At 39.0% G+C, this 14,300-nt stretch overlaps 2 protein-coding genes across 2 annotated transcripts in view; one reads left to right on the top strand and one right to left on the bottom strand.

The window, feature by feature from the left end:
* The window catches only part of LOC109537240 (glucose dehydrogenase [FAD, quinone]), a 386,158-nt gene that overhangs the window by 99,444 nt on the left and 272,414 nt on the right, over positions 1-14,300 (top strand). The window lies entirely within an intron of this gene.
* Positions 1-14,300, bottom strand: part of LOC109537248 (synaptogenesis protein syg-2) — a gene marked incomplete in the record, with an annotated part of 105,321 nt that overhangs the window by 19,298 nt on the left and 71,723 nt on the right.

Below are 14,300 nucleotides of genomic sequence, written 5' to 3'. Positions count from 1 at the left end.
TCTGATGCCCGGAAACCCAGACTCCACACCAGACGTTTTACTGCACACAACAAACTTAACAAGCACCATTAATAACATAAGCATAACTAACGAACTTGGATCGGACCATCTGGCTATAACGTTTAACATAGACTTAAAACATACGCAACTTACCCGCAGTACACCGAATCAAGAGAAAAAGCTAAACTTAACTAAGACTGACATAGACAAAGTAAAACTTCTCATACATAACTACATACAGTCGCAAGCACAGACCATCTCTATTGAATCCATACAACCACAACTTTCACTAGCGATAGGAAAATTCACCCCTGAAATAAAAAAAGTTTTCTACCGACACACCCTACCCAAAATTCATACTGAGACTCATAAAACATAAGAGAGAACTTTACAGACTATACACTTACACCCAAAATAACGCCTTAAAAAAGACACTGAACCAACTGAACAGGAACATTAAAATTTTGATTGGACAATACCGACAAGACAAATGGTTAGAAACATGTAAGGAAATAGAAAAAGACAAGGGCAAAACATATTGGCAAAAAATCAAGGAATTAGTACAATACAAGAAAACTAACACTACTGACACCTATACCTAAAAATGGACGAGACGGTACACAAATGGAAAACTACAGACCTATTACATTACTCCCGGTGCTGTACAAAGTCTTGAAACACATACTAAAACAGAGACTCAAAGAACTGATTGGAAAACATATACCAACCTACCAATTTGGCTTCAAACAATATCACTCGACTATTCATCCGCTATTTATTTTGACCAACAACATACAAACACCTCACCTAACTGACGGAAAGTCGGCATGTCTACTCATGGACATCAACAAGGCTTTTGATAGTGTCTGGCATAGGGGCTTACTATACAATTGCACTAAGACTAATAACACGAATGAGACACCCCCAAAACCCCCTGCGCAACCCTTCCAACCAACTACTAACGACGCACAAACATGACCAACATTTCGGAAAGACTAATACACTTACAGACAAAATGGACAAACAACCCCCACAACTGGACCATACTGAATCCCCTTTGCCTGATAAAACAGGCAAAACATTCCCGTTTTCGTACCCCAACAGATACTTTACTAGAACACCTACAAACGCAACAGAACCAACGACTAAGACCTGTTTGTTTTCTAAGCCAGGAAATTTTTTTTGATCACTGATTAGTTTATACCAGTGGAGGTAGGAATGGGAATTAATTTTAGAAGAAGAATAATGGGATAGGGGGGTGGAGGGTAGGAATAAGAATTAATTTTAGAATAAGCTAGGCTAAGACACATATGTACTACTCAAGGGCAGAAAGACCGATTGGGTCGATAGCCTTTTTCTATAGGAAAAAAGATTATTTACATATATATATATATATATGAAATCAATAGAGCGATAGAGTGGACTTTAAATACAGGGACTGTGGCCGGAATTGCTTTATTGATAATCCGACCGATTTTAATGGAGTTTTTTTATTCGAATGCGGGACGCGACTATTGTGCCATGGGTTGATTGAAATTTCATCTCTCACTTTTGCCGAATAATTTAGCTGAATCGGTGCGGTCGCTAAATTTTATTTATTCCCATGCAGAAACATTGGATTTCAGCGCGAATGGTCAATGAGAGTTCGTTTATTATTCAGCCGGCATCGTTTTTGGTCGAAAATTGACTCGTGCACCAACAAAGTTTTTGAGCAAAATGAAGAAATTGCATTAAAATGTTACAAGTTTAGGCCATAACCGAGCTTGAGACAATTCAATATATATTTCAATGCAATGCATTTATGATCTATTGTTTTGTTAATTTTTATTCGAAATAAGTTTTACATTTTTTGATGATGATGATTTGATTTTTGATGACACAAAAATCGCGAATTCGTTAAATAATAAAACACCTCATTTTGTTCAGCAGTTAGAATAAAGTGGCACTTCGCGACACATAAACGTTTTGTCCCTTGAAAGTGGCTGACAAATAAACTGAAAGGGTTAATTATGACGAAATGAAGGGGATATATTTTAAGGGTGTAAATGTAACTCTTGATTTTGCTTATTTGCCAATTGCTGCCCCTTTAAGCCGTGTCCACTCCGAATTTAACATACTATTAAGAATCGACGATCTGCCCTATTAAAAAAGCCTGTAAACGTTTACACTGAATAAATGTAGTCAACGTCTCAAAACCATTAAGATTCTTAATCTTTGGCGGCAGAAAATTAATATATAAGTATGTAGTATCTTCCACCTTGCAAAGATTAAGCATTTTTTCTTCACGATCTTTAGCCGACTATTTCTTCCTCATTTTCGATCTAAACACTTTATAAATGCACTCTTCTGAGCTTCTTACGTTGAATGGAACCGTTTGAACTCAAAAACACACAAGTGAAATTTTTATTTTTGGGCGAAATTTTTCCGAAAGGTTTAGGGTCGATTTTTCTCAAAATGTCTCAAATTTTACGTCATTTTCAGCTCACGGACGCCAGCAATACATCGAACTCACTAGAAAGCATGGTAGAAGTTTCAGATCTGAAATAATAGACATTTCAAACTGCACGTGAATTTGGGGTATCCATTCAACGTGTTGGCCTGGAGCAGTTCGTACTAAGATGGCAAACTTGCCAAATTTATCAAAACTCCTGAAGCTGAAGCGTTGCTTTGCACGTCTGGTGATTATAGTTGCGCAGGGATAATGAAATGCACTTTTCCTAAGCAATCCGATTAGTCCTTAAACGTCCGTAGTGGGACGATTCTTTGGAAAAATTGCTCGCTTTAAACGATTTGCACTATTAGCGCAAATTCTACAGTGCGGCTGCATTCTGACTAAACTTGTAATCTGCGCGAAATTAAACCGGAATAAAACGGCTTTTATCGCTAAATTAGACTATTAGTTGATCCGCTTAAGCCCAAGTTAAATCCCAGTAAAGTCGTCTTTGGAATCCTGGCTCATTAGCGTTCCTAGTAGATCAATAATTGATTCGACAGGGATAAGCGCCGATATTTGTTTGAAGCCAAATCATATTCGGAGTGTGGCAGGTTTCGAAATGAAACTCACCCCGATCGGAAACTGAGCCTCTAAATAATAGATCCAGTCAGCGATTCGCCAAGATCGCAACTCGAAATTGGGTTCGATGCCCACCATTTTTTATCAAAAACTCCCTGCGGAGCCGCTTCGGGAGTTGCTTATCCCGAGTATAGATTACTTGCTTTAAGGGACATTTCCGACGTCCTGTCTTTAAAATGTCGTTTTGTCCCGGGTATTAATTCACAGATAAGAGCGGAGCGGAACAGCCGAGGAGGCAAATAATGACAGAAAGGGGCGGCAAATCTTTCCGAGAGTGAATCCACTATTTATCTACGATTGGATCTGGGTAGATCCACTACTGCTAATCAGTAGCTTTTTGCATCCACATTAAGCCTCTAATTAATCTGGAAAGCTTTTTTTTATCCAAATCCATGCAGCCACTGTATCAGGACTGGGAATATATGGCGTAATGGAGGCGGAGGCTTAAGAAACCCGCTTTCAGTTACTGATGTGCTGACACATCAATTGAAATAACGTTTTTTTGCATTAAATTTCCGAGTTGTCTCAAGGAAAATCCTGCAGCAGCAAGGAGACACTAAGATACTCTTTCATTATAGCGGAAGAAAGCCACTTTAAGCGTTTTTATCTTGCAAGCTATAAATCTTGCAGACGGCCATTATTTCTTTATCCTCCGCAGCCGGATCGATTCCCAAAGTCCCAAAAACTATTCGGGATAAATGCCCTTAAACAATCGACTTTCCGGATGCAAAAAGTGCTGCTGGAGCGTCGTTTTCCCGACAAAACCGATCCGCAACCTTTTTCATCCACGTGATTGATTCGTTCGGCCACGACTTGGTTAACATTAACATTTAAATTAAGCCCGGTTTTAATAAATAAGGCGAAAATTCGATGTGGCTGAAAGTTTCGCTGCTGCAGGATGGGCAGCGTCTCTTAATGCGGAACAGTTCGGAATTTTCGGGCGCGGGCCGTTGCAAAACAAAGGTGAAAACTTCATTAATCCTTAATGGATGTGGAATCGAGAAGCTGGAAACTGATCCGGTTCGGGTCTCTTAATCTGTACTTGTCCGCTGTTATTTCGGGTTTAAGTTTAAACTGACAGGGCGCGCCCATTGAGGCTAATGGGGACGGGACGCTTCAAGTGGTCAATGGGATTTATGCCGAAAATGTGCCAATTTGTTCAGGGTGCTCAACTCTCATCAGTTGTGTTGGATAAACCTCATTTTCGCCCTTATTGGCCGAAAATTGGACCATGCAGAACCCAAAAAATTGAAAAAACCAGAGAAAATCAACGCCGTATTTCTTCCTGCAATTGGTCAAGAAAAGTTGAAAGAAAGAAGGAACCATCTACTTATGCAGTTACTATATGCAGACGAGCGGAAAATTTTGACGTAAAACAAATTATAATAACCCAGCGATCATTCACGATAAAATTATGAAAAGCACTCGGCAGCTGGTAACGAAAGGATGCGGCTGGCATGTCGTGCAATCTGCAGCTAGTGCAGAGCCGGCAAATAGTCGAAATATTGTCGAAACTAATTAAAATCTGGAGCATTGGAATCGTAATAACGAGAAACCCCATTCATAACACGTGTTATGCCTCGTCAGGCAAAACTGAATCTCCGTATCAAATAATCCGATTCTCAAAGCCATAATTGTTCTACCGCGTTGAACATAACCTCGAGAGTGAATCGCATAAGTTGCGGTTGCCGAAAACTTGCTGAACGAATTTAATAAACTTGTTCTTCCGCCCATTCGCAGCATCAGACACAATTATGAATTAAGAGTTATAGTTTTGCGGATGCCAACCCGAGCGGAAGTGGACTGCTAACTTAATTTCGGACTGGATGCAGAAATTCCTAACTAATTTCGACGAAAACAGCGCACCCAGCTTGTAATAAATAATAGACTTGCGAAAATATTTGCTCATTGCGAATTCTCAGCCATCGAAACTGGATTACTTTTGCTTAATAGGCTTCAAAAGCCCACTGCCAACTTCGAGGACGTTGTTGAGATCTGACGATGGAGCAAAATACGAACTAATAATCTAGAAATTTCTGCTTTAAGTACTCTAGAAAATGCCATTGGAATCATTGGGCCCGCGTACTCAATCCGGCTCGAAGGGCCAAAATAATCTGAATTCACTCTACTTGGACTGCGGTTTATAGGGAAATAGCTTGCCACTATTAGTAATAAAAAGCAAGTACTTTCAAACTATTTATGGGCGTTGCTTAAGCTCCGTTTCAAAACAAATGCTATTTTTTATATAAATAAAGCAGATCCCTGGTAGAAAATACGCCATAACTTATGCCCGGCTTACTAACTATGCCTATATTTATTGAAAATAACATGCCAGGCTTATCGCCAAAAAACGCGAACTTAATAATAAATTATTTTTCCTTCAAAATAGTAAAAAAAATTAAATAGACACAATAAAAAAATTTTTTACTACCACACGGCAACAGCGCACGGAGCCCGTTCAGTAGACATTCCAACCTGACTCGTTGTTTACGTCAATCAAAACAAACTTCTATATACCAAAACGGGTAAGTATAAAAGTGTTATTATATTATATTCACTGTCTCTATGTAAACATCCGTATGATTGAATGAATATGATCTAAATGGTTTGGACAGGATCACACGCATCGTTTTAACCTGCTGTCCTCTAATAATGCAATAAACAATTAAAAAAATCAATTATTCGGACTGCTTCTAGCCCCTGAAAATCCACAAAGCACGAATCGTTTGACAAAAACAATAAATTAATCATCTATAAATCCGCCCATTTAATGTTGAAAAAATTATAGAAGTTTGATGACAGACTTTGCTTAACGTAACCTCAAACTCACTTGCGCATGTAATTTAAACAACTCTGAATTGAGCCAGGTTGGCTGATATGCGCTGGTCTGCTGACATATTTTTTTTACATTCCTTCGACATATTTTGTCCATATTTGTTACCAAAATTTGGCCATATTATGTTAAAACAATATGCCCATTGAACATGAAATTTGACATTTTCTGGGCAGTTGAGCCTCAATTTTCTTGCAGGGATATTGCTGAATATGGCGGGCGAATTTTGACTTTTCGTTGAGATTGAGAGAATTTTGGCCAATTAAAACAACGCACATTTTTAGATCTCTATTGGCGCTCTGCAGGTGTTCTTTTTCAAATGCTCACTATTCGTCTTCTGTCTCGATATAGAACACATATTGCTCTATATCTCGGATTTCAATGGATTTAGGAAAATTCTTGGAAAATGCGTACTGCGGGATCTTTAATCGGAGAGTGCAAGCTGGGGTTAAAAAATCTGCGATTTAAGTTCTGTTGCAGATATCCAGCCCAAATTGTGTAAAGATATAGAGCGGAAGTGGCTCTGTGATTGAGGCGAGCTTAAATGTTCCCGTGAGCTTGGAGCAATTTTGGAAAATTTTCTAAAGACGCACACTCTAAGCTCTTCATTGACGCTGTGCTGATTCGATTCCAAACACTCGCTTTTTAGGCGCTGCGGCCAACAAAATATGGAAGTTTGCTTGGGGTATAGAGCAAAGTCGCTTTATATCTTAGGCAAGCCTGCACTTTTTCTGTAGCTGTGAAAGAATTTTGTCAAATTTTTCAAAAACGTACACTTTGAATTCTATATTGACGCTCTCCTCAAGCTCAATTTGAAAATTTCGTTATGTAACTTCTGCGATTGCTAGAGAACGCTAGATATGAGGCAAAGGTGGCTCTATATCTGGTGCGAGTTTAGACTTTGCTGAGGATTTGAGAGCGTTTTGGGCAATTTTTGAGAATCGCACATTTTGAGCTCACTGTTGCCGCTGTGCAAACTCTGGATTAAAATCGCCATTTAGCTCCTCTAGCTGATCGACAGTTGAACTTAGCTGGACACATAAACTAAGCGCAGCTCTAGATTTGCGTTACGTTTTCGTTTTCCAGCTGAATTAAGGAAAATTGGGAATTTTTTGAAAAACTTTGCACGCTTAATTGGTGCTGTTCAGGCTCCGTTTCAACAGCTGAGCATTTAACGCCTGCGGTTGATAAAGAACTGAAACGGGTTCACGATATAGAGCAAACACGTAGCTATATCTGGGTGCAGTTTTTATTTTCCACCGGGGTTGAGGAAATCTGGGGACATTTCTGAAAAACGCTTATTTTGACGGGTTTTTAGGCTTAAATGTTAACATTTATCTTGAAACAAACATTCAGCTTTGGCAATTATTTGGCTTTTGCTCAAATGGGACTTTGCACGTTATGTATATTTTTGTTTCCTCTGAAGAAACTGTGTTCCTCAAATTTTTTGGAAGAACTATGAACAAGTTACAGAAAGTTGTTAGATATTTGAGTTATGGATGGCAATTCCGTCCCTATAATTCTAGAGGCCCAAATCTTACGCTCACATCCGGTATAGCAAGCATTTCAGAGAATTTAAATGAGATTTAAAATGCAATTGTGCATAATGTGATTGCCTTGAAAGCACCTGTCTGAAACTAAACTATTAACTTATTTTGTAGGTTTGCCGAGCAAACAGAATCCTCCAACTGCACAGGTAAGCAATTATTTATTCAATTCCGTTAAATTGTAATTAACGTAAACCAGCACTTTGGTATGAAGCCGTATACATCTATATTGCAATACAGGGAATATTTTCTTTATGCATACAGTTGTACGCACCAAATATAAGTAACAAGTTGGGTGCGAAATTTGTAATTATTCCCAATGTGTCTACATCATAAACTAAATGGTTAAAATTGCTGAAATCAGGTAAATAAATTGGATTTATTGGAGCAGCAATTAAAATTCAAAGCTCCAATTTGAACAAAATTAAATCAAAATTCAACTAACAAGCGTTCAGCAGCTTGTTTGCAGGAACTGTCTGCCAACTGATCCAGCCATTTGCGCTCGATTCGTTAAAATGAGAATTGTTAAAAAACATAAATAGCCAAAGCCCGCAGCGGCTCTATTAATATAGAACATCGGAAACATACACGAAGGAGGAATGTAACTGTTAGTCTGTTAGTCTGAAGGTTTCAGCTTGCAACAGTTGAGTAACAAGGGTGGAGACTTTTGATTGAGCCGCCCTGGATTGATTAGTAAACTACGCCACTGACCGGTAGCTGATTAATTCGTTCGGCATTGTAATCCCTGTCACATCGCCGCGTTATCCAGAAGTATAATTTGAATAATTTAAAATCATTAATTCAGATAATTGCTGCGTTTTGCACACTTTGAAGCATCTGCTTACATTATATATATTCGCAGCCGGGCAATTTATATTTGAAAATCACGTACCCGCGACTATTATTAACATTTTATAATGCTGCCGCGCTGGATACATTTGACGGGTGATTTATCGCCTAAGGGGCGACGGCATCGCTACAACCACGATTTATATATCGGCCATAACGTAAGGGCGGTTTTTCATTTATTTCGGGGAAAAGTCTGGCTTGCTTTTGTTTCCTCATCTGTTGACTAATGATGCGCTAATATGTCAAGAGTGCGATTTGCAATTGCTTCTCTATCATTTGCTGACAATTAATAAAAAGATGCTTTAGGGGCCAATTGCATAGTTCAGTCATATAGAGGGGATGCTGGGAAAATGCCACATGAAGAACGGTCATAAGAAAACTAAAGCGGAATATTCTATCTCTAAATCTAGGAAAATCAACCTTCGAAAACGACACCGTTTGACTTGAAACAATTTCCAAGAAAATAAATCAGCCAACAACGACTGATTGATGATTAATGATCAATTTGCAATAGCTGCCCTGTGCAGAAATCACAGCAACGCCCTCAGAACCGCCGGTTTCCTTTGCAAACCTATCAAGCAGCCGCTTAAAGTAGAGGTGGGATAAACGGTTATTTTTCTGTGACAAGGTTCCAACGTTCCAGTTTCACGTTGGTAATAGGTTTCAACAGGAACATGTTACTTTTAAAAATTTTCATTAAACAAGCGCAATGATGATGGTGGAAATAGTAATGACAAATAAGTATTTACTTTACTAAAAGAATAAATCTTAACTAAAGCTCTTAGATAAAATCAAAAGCAAAACATGGGTACCTGCCTTAAGAACAAAAGAACTGATAATAAACTACATAAAATATATAAATAAAAACTGATTAAATGCTTTTTACTTGACTTGTTACTACGTTACTTGTTACTGTGACTTAACGGTTCCAAAAACAACCGGTTAAATCTGCTAGCTGCAGCTACGGTTTCAGGTTACACGTTTGTAACAATGTTATTTTAGCGGTTACGTTAAATGCCGACCATGCCTAGTTTAACGTCAAAGTATTGAACATAGGGGAGTTTTCTGCAAACAGATATTTCCACAGGGCCATTATTTATTGCAAAGCGGACAATTTTCCGGACTGTCTCGAAATTCCTGCATTCAGTGCGAAATTGAGTTAGCAGACGCAGTTCCGGTCGGGCTGGGGCCCGCAAAACTAAAACCCTTGATTCATATTAATCCTGCCTCATGAGAAGCCCGAGAGCTCAGCATGTATTAAGTAACGGCAACTTATGCAATTAATTCCGGATGCAATTTGGAATACAGTATTTTTGGGGTCAGTGAGTCCCTTGTTGCGCTCGCTGCCCAAATATCCAAAATTTTAATTAGTTTCTATTCAATTTCCAGTATTTGTGTGCTCGAAACTATGCATGGAACGCCCAACATGTCACTCATTCATTGAGGGTAAGCAATTGCATTGCATAATTTATGCGTATATGATTGCTCGCTTATTTGTTGACAAGGGCGGAAATGTGAAAATACGATTACAAAATGCCGAGCAGAAACTTTGATTTTGGCATGTGGATCAATATGAAAATTGCACACTCTTCACTGCTTTCCGGGTTTTAATTGGCACTAAACTAGTTATTTTTATACTTTATGAATGTATGATGCTCGGCTATGTGGAAACGCGTGTAATATTCAAGTGGCAAGCACAAACACTTTGTGAATAATTTCGATTTTAGTCGACTAGTTGCTGTTTTGCAAGTTTGCGCTTTGGTCGTGCCTTGTTGCAATGCCTGAGAGCTCTGATTTTAAATTTAAAATACTTTTTTCACTGCATTTTTTCGCCGATATAATTTAAGTTTATGAGGAATAACTCGCCTTCTAGTCAGAGTGTCCGAGCAAAGTGCTATGTAAAATTACTCAACAAATGAAAACAAGTCAAACAAGGAGCGTGATAGAGCTAAAAACAACGTCTAGTTAAAAGCGATCGGAAAGCTACCAGTGACATCCTTTCGCTCATGAAAAAAATTGAAGCAACTTGCTAAACGTACGATTTTCTTGAGAGTCTTGACCTGCAAACCCCGATAAACTGATTAATTCAATTTGATGATGTGCATGAACGCAAAATTCGTTTCAAATCCAATAGAAATATGAGGAAGCTTCGCCACTAAACTCGAGCCATTTGGCAGACATTGCAAAATAACACGCCAGCTGCAAAGGAAACATCCGATTCACTTGAGGCTGCTCTTAAGCAGACAGAGTAGCGTATAGTTTGCGAGATAACTGCAACTGTGTAACACATAACACAGTTTTCGCCCGCAGCAAAGCCGGCTTGCAGCTCATAAATCAGAAATTATATCAGGCAATTTCGAGGAAAAGTTGCCAGTTTTCGTTTCTTTATTCGGCTGAAATTTGATTAGTAAAGACAGCCAGTAAGGGAGCCAATGAGTGAGCTGCAGCTCTCAATGCCCCGCCTGCACACAGTGCATCAACCTATCCGAGAGTTATTAAATTTCTTAATTGCCACTAGCTGGAGCGCATTAATTTTTTTATGGTTTTCAGGATTCTTAATGGGAATCACTTTGCGAAATTAATCTTTGTTCCTCTCGAATCAATACGATGTTGAACATGTGGTTCGATGTTCCTCCAAGCGCCATTTAATAGAGTTCCGATGCTATTCAGGCAACATTCCCAGGCGATTAATTATTTTTTGGTGTTGAGCAGAAAAGAACAACAGAGCAGGCTCTTTGAGGTGTTTCTCAATGCCCTCGACAGTATTCCGGCGCCTTATTTAATTAACAAAATCATCTCGATATTGGAAAAACGCCGCGAATAACGCGGGCTCCTTGCTTTGCCATCGATCGTCCTAATTCAGTCGATGGATTTTTCAACGCTGCCGACACGAATTTTAATTAATCAAATTTGCATAAGTCTTGTCAAATCCGCTGTCGTATAGGGAAAGTATACGATAATAATTTCCCCGCTGCGTACCCAGGGGCGGGTCCAGCTTTAAATTCAAGGGGGATTATGTAGAAAAAATACAGTCTTCTGTTGTCTATGAAATTAGTTTTTTTTGAGTTGCAAAATCCACTTGAACGCAAAATCCACTTTTTTCTGATTTGCATATATGATGCTGTGCAAGTTTTTAATTACTCTTTTTATTTTGTGTTAAATTTCATTCATTTGATGCTGTCGTAGACTCTTAGACTCTCTAGGTCAAGAAGCTTTTTCCTTTTATCAATGGTACTTATTTGAAAGTGAAACAAATTGTTTAAATTGATGCTTTCTGCCCTTTTACCAAATTCTTAAAACATGTTTGTTGTTTCTCAAATGTTGAACGGTTTGGTGTTCTTTATTTGGGTTTAGCGGCTTTGGAAATTTAGGAAAAATTATTGAGTTATTTATGTCGGTTCTAAAACTCAAACTTCTTGGTAACAGTATAATGAACGTTTTCAATTTCCCATGCAAATTTTCTTGACATTCTCCAGGAACGGTGAGGCATGGTAAAAACAAAATTACGGTTTATCAAAGGGAGGATAAAAGAACCCCCGTTAAATGAACGGTTTATATCCTCATACCTAGCAGGGCTTAACCGGAAGCATTCTAATTGCCTCGTGGCACATTTATCATCATCCCCCAGACCGAGTTTCCGATTCCTTGCGCCCCCTCCACCATCTGACCCAATATGGTATTCTCTTTTCCGGCCGCCTTTCAGCATTAGTTTTTGCTCAATTAAAAGCAATTTTCGTCGGTAATCTCGTTATCAGCAGCGCGCTCTAAGGAACTGTTTATGTGTGTTCTAGGTGCAGTTGAGCCCTTTTTCCCAAATCCAGAACAGAGTGTTTTTCGCACACACTTCTCCCCTGCAGCCGCTTTATCGTTGCCACTAATGATAATGACGCAGCGTGCAAATGAAAGACACAAAGTAATTGAAGGAACTTGCGGTCTGTGTTCAGACATTCGCCTTCCCGGTCTTTCATTACGTCTCCTATCTTAAGAGCCTCCGGTTTTGGCCCCTAATTTCGGCACTAATTTATTTTGTTCAGTTGACTCCCTGCCTCCAGATTAATACGTTAAGATTGGATCGTTTTCACGTACTGGAAGTTTCTTCTTAAAGATCTCTCATGAGCCATTGAGGCATTTTAATAATAAATTTTCTGGGTCCCTAATCCCTCTAATCCCGCTTAGAGTCCTTCAAAAACATTCGGAGCGCCAGGTGGAAGAGAAGACCTCCAGAATGGATGTGCGACAATAAATATGTTAAGCAGACATGGACACGTTTAATCCCGCTGAAACTCCCCATTCACAGCTCCAAACAAACGAAACGGAGCCGCTCAACCTACGACATATAACAAATAAATAAACAGGGCAAGGGTCGAGGAACAAATCGTAGGATACCGGCATTTGCATGCGCTTAGGCAACCGGGCCTGGTTAAATCAAATAGCAGCTTTAAAGCATGGATAAAACAGATGGTCAGACAACTCCTAAGCTGCTCTAAGCCTGAGAAAAATATCCTCTTTTACGACTGACAGGTGTATTCGTTTCAAATACGGATCGCGTATATTTCGGGGTGATGGATAAATACGGCGAGGAATTTGACCCTTGTTAAACTGACTTAAGAGGCGATTTTTCGATAGAGCACGACAAAAGAACCGTTTTACAAGAGCGTCTTCTTCAGCTGGCCCTCAATTGCATAATTAAAACCTTCAACAGCACAATATCCAGATATGTTTACTGGAAGTTCCCCGGCTCAATAGCCGATGGCAAACTTTCAACCTCGAGTTTGCAAAAGCTCGTTAAACTGGCTTTTCTTTGGAGGCTGGGATAATTAGGCAATTGCTGTCACCTAACCGTTAACAGTAACAAATCGGTTAAATTGCCCGTGAAACCACCAAACTGGGTGGCAAATTTTAAAATTTTTCGCCCCCATTCGACTGCGGCATGGAAGGGTTGAGGGTTGTTGTCGACTGGGTCGATGTGGGTGCCATAATGTTATTAAATTAATTAATGACGGCAATTTAATTACAGCCTGAGTGGATATGGAACAGCATGTAACGACCGAGATAATTATGCTGAGCGCGCGTTAACACTGTATCATAACAAAATTACTCCAAGCCATCTGTAAACTGTATGCGGGTCGCAAACATCTTGAAACATGTAGCGTAAAACCAAGCATTTCATGTATTATCACTCGAAATCAGGCCTGGAAGACCGAACTCAGTTTTTCATTATAACCGTTTTTTGAGCGCTCACGATTTTTAGCCGACCATTTCGTCCTCATTTTCGATCCAAACACTTTATAAATGCCTATTTCTAAACTTCTCACGTCGAAAGGAACCGTATTAGCTCAAAAAACACATATGTGAAATTTTTATTTTTGTCGACATTTTTTCAAGGGTGGCGGTTGATTTTTTGAAAAGATCAACATTTTCTCAAAAAGTCTCAAATTTTACGTTATTTTCAGCTCACGGGCGCGAGCAAAGCATCGAACTCATTAAAAAGCATGGTTGAAGTTTCAATCCGAAATAATAGACATTTTCGGCATGCGTTAAGTATTTTTTGAGCATTCACGATAAATACTGCGTTACCGACAGCTGCTTTCAAGGTTGATATGTTTATATTCACTCGTTGCCATGGTACATGTCTTGTATATAAAGAGTCGACCAGCGATTGGTCGATCAGGTTTATGTGTATCCGGAAAAGCACGTCATGAGAGACGTTTTCTAGGCAACGAAGGTTGTTGATTTCTTTGAAAGTGGAGAAGTACTGATTTTGTGCCGAAAATATTCCTTGTGGAAAATATGAATTATTGGCGAATGGGTGTGAGTGAAATTTTGATTTTTGGCCTAAATTTTTCCAAGGGTGGCGATTGATTTTTTGAAAAAATGAAAATTTTCTCAAAATGTTCTAAATTTTACGTCATTTTCAGCTCACGAAATAATAGACATTTTTGGCACATTTTAAGCATTTTTTTATTTTCCTTCCTGGGTGTCAGCCAGTGTAAAAAAA

Source organism: Dendroctonus ponderosae, unplaced genomic scaffold (assembly GCF_020466585.1).
Source record: "Dendroctonus ponderosae isolate FM_Combo_2020 unplaced genomic scaffold, Dpon_F_20191213v2 Dpon_F_20191213_10, whole genome shotgun sequence".
Taxonomy (NCBI): Eukaryota; Metazoa; Arthropoda; class Insecta; order Coleoptera; family Curculionidae; genus Dendroctonus; species Dendroctonus ponderosae.
This window is presented reverse-complemented; position numbering and strand designations above follow the sequence as displayed.